We start from the raw sequence: 3754 nt of genomic DNA, 5'->3' as shown, positions 1-3754 counted from the left end.
TTGTACTTTGTGTTTATATTTTATCAAACTCTAATTTCCTTTGGTCCCCGAGCTTTTCAAATGATGTATACTGCCATCACTGATCTCTTAGGTCACCACATTTAATGGTGCACAAAATTTATACTACCATCTGATAATACCTGCAATCTACCTTAGCCTTCAATCTCATTAAAGACCTGTTGACTCTCTCATTTTATTTTACTTTCAACTGTCTAAAATACAATTTAATTAAAGAGAGAATTTAAATGTAAATTTCTTTTTTTTTTTTCATGAGTTTTATAATTTTGGACACTTCTTATCTCTGAATGTCTATCTCTCATGGTGCTTGACAGGAGTGACCAAGATGTCCAGGATTAAATAGTATGTTGTTATTGTTCTTTAGGATAGTTGGATTTAGAAATGGGCACATATATTTTAAAAAAATGTCTAAGCAGGGTAATTCCTGAATTCAAGCGATTCTCCTGCCTCAGCCTCCCTAGTAGCAGGGATTATAGGTGCATATCACCGTGCCTGGCTAATTTTTTGTATTTTTAGTAGAGACGGGGTTTCACCGTCCTGACCTTGTGATCTGCCTGCTTTCGCCTCCCAAAGTTCTGGGGTTACAGGTGTGAGCCACCACACCCAGCCAGATTTTACATTAATTAAAATATTTTATCTTAATAAAAACTCTATGATGTGTACCTAATTATTATCACTATTATAGGTAACTATAATGAAATGTAGAGACATTTTTCAAGCAGCAAGGTGTCTGATATCAATTCATGTAGTTTGGCTCCTGAGTCTGCATATCTAATTACTTTCTCTGAAGCCTTTAATATCATCAATATATATCTTTGGTCAATATAATTAAACTAGTTTTCTCTTTCTAGTTATTCATTATAAAACATCACCAGAGTTTTTTCTGTGAATATTGGCCACATTCTAAATTTGCATACCTTTAATGAAGTATGAATTTTTCTCATCTAATCTACCTTATTTACTTATGGTAAATGTCTTTGCCCTTTCTACATCAGGGTTGTGACTTCTGCTGAAAAGCAAAGTGCTGTGATTTATCTCAAAACCATCGATAATCTTAACAATCATTACAATTTTCAATAGTTACAAATATCATCCAGAAGAAACCTTATAGAAATATTCTACTCATTTATACCATCACAAATAATAGAAAGAGGAACATGTCCAACATGTTTAGTGTAGCTGGTGACTCAAGCGAGATGGTGAGACAACTAATCTTTGGCTCTAGTATTTTGGAGACCATTGACGATATTGATAAGAGCTAATTTGGTTGACTATTGGAAACACACAATAAACAGAGTGAGTTCAAGAGAAAATTGGAAGAGAGGAATCAGAGAAACAGAAAAACAAAACAAAACAAAACCAAGAAAATCCCCAAAAAACCCCACCACATCTAAGGAACTGAGCTGCAATATGAAGAAATCAAACTTGGTTTCTGGAGGGTAAAGTGTAATTGAAAAAGATTATTTGTTTAAATGACAGTATATATGTACGTTGATGGTTACAATCTAATAAAGAGATGAAAATTAATGCTATAAAACTAAGAAGGCATAATTGCTGAAACCATATTTTTGACTACTCAAGAGGTGAAGGGTTTTAACTGCATGAAATAAAAGGTTGACCATAGCTAGATGCATTGCCAGTTTATTCTCAACAAAAGAAAGAGCACAGCATGAAAGTACTGGCCCCAAATGAAAGTACATTTGCAGTAGTTGTGGTGGCAATGTGTGGAGTTCTTATTTGATTGTTTATACTTTTTCAGAGAAATAGAATGTGATGATCTACTAGGAGAAATGTTGTGGAAGAAATATTGGATGTTTGAGGAAAGAAGAGAAATAGTCAAAGATTGTGGGGAGATGAATGGATTAAGAAAATATGATGTGACTTTTGGACAGCACTATAGTCTCATCAAGGGTTAGAATCAAGAATTTAAAATGAGAACAGCCAGCAGAGAGCTGTATTTTTCTCAAGCCGCATCGCTCTATATGTGTATAGACATGAAGGAAGAAGTGAAGTGAATACTGTTAGACTTTCCAATATCTATAATCTGTGCTGATGCCTAAAAATTTAATAATTATGCATAGCTTTAAAAAATTGCACGTATCAAGTAACTTTTTCCAGAAACTTTACCTATATAAATCCTTTAATCTTCAAAGCAACTCATTAGATTGACAAGATTATTTCCCTTAATTTTACATGAATAAGATGACATGAGTAAGTTAAAAAACATGTCCAAGTCACACAGCTAATAGAGGCAGAACATAACTTTTAAACTATACATTGTTACATTACCTATTTTTATATTGTTTTATTTTCTTATCTTTTGTTAGTAATATTTTGAAGTATCAGCTTTTTAGGGGTATTAGTAGTGCTGTTAGGCCTGTCTAAAATTCAAATTATGAATGTTGCCAAATTATGTATGGGAAACAAAAGGATTGTCACTTTTGGTAATGATCTTTTGTTAAACTCAGTGGCTTGTCTTTATTGTTGTCAGAAGAAGAGAAAGAATAATAAAATTTCAGCAACAAGTCTTAATATTTTATAAAGAATCACTGATTTTGGTAGAACCCACTAGGCAAAGGAAAATGTGTAGCTTCATGATCTATAATGTATCACTATTAATTGTATAGTTACTTTTTTCACAACTTGTTATCAGGCTGTTCCACTTCAGTCTATTTGCTAACGTGTCCTCATCTTTCTATCCTCTTAACATTTTCGTGTCTCAGGATTCAGTACTTATACCACTTCTTACTTTTGTCTTCACTTAACCCTTATATGATCTCATTAAATCTACAGCTTTGAGTGCCATTTGTATTAGTTAATCAACTAGTGTATTAAACCCTATTTCTAACGTCCTAACACAGCACACTCTTACTCTTCTTTCTCATTTAACACACGCAATACAGGTTAATAGATTGTGTCTGCTTATTGAAGATACTGCTTATTGAAGTGTCGGTTTCTTCACTATCTCAAAACCTCATCTCAGAATGAAGCTTTAAGGGTGTTTCAAAGCATGGGAATATAACATGAAAAATTATGCTCTGACTTGGAATGCTTCTAACCAAAGGTGACACATATTAGTTCCATTCAAATATTGTTGGCTAACAGAAGTCATGTGGACATATCTAACTTAAAGTCAACAAGTAGCCCTTATATTTAGGGAGGGGAAGAGAACTGGAAATATGGGTAAATATTAGTAATGCTTACCATGTCCAGATAAATAGTAATAACTTATGAATTTGTATCTTTAGCCTTGACTTTTATGTGTAACTCTTTTTTGTTTGTTTGTTTGTTTGTTTGTTTGTTTTGAGACGGAGTCTCACTCTGTAGCCCAAGCTGGAGTGCAGTTGTGTGATCTTGGCTCATTGCAGCCTTCACCCTTGGTTTCAAGCGATTCTCCTGCCTCAGCCTCCCAAGTAGCTGGAACTAGAGGCGTGTGCCACCACAGACAGTTATTTTTTTTTTTTTCATATTTTTAGTAGAGACGGGTTTTCACCATGTTACTCTGGATGGTCTCGAACTCCTGGGCTCAAGTAATCCACCCGCCTTGGCCTCCCAAAGTGCTGGGATTACAGGTGTAAGCCAACGCATCCGGTCACGTGTAACTCTTATATTCCAATACCTATACAAGATCTTTACTTCCGTATCTAATAAGCATATGAGTTTTAACATCCACAAAAACAAACTCCTGACCTATCCTATTACACTTGCTTATCCTATAATCTTCTAAGTCCGTTAT

Source organism: Mandrillus leucophaeus, unplaced genomic scaffold (assembly GCF_000951045.1).
Source record: "Mandrillus leucophaeus isolate KB7577 unplaced genomic scaffold, Mleu.le_1.0 Scaffold806, whole genome shotgun sequence".
Classification (NCBI taxonomy): Eukaryota; Metazoa; Chordata; class Mammalia; order Primates; family Cercopithecidae; genus Mandrillus; species Mandrillus leucophaeus.
This window is presented reverse-complemented; position numbering follows the sequence as displayed.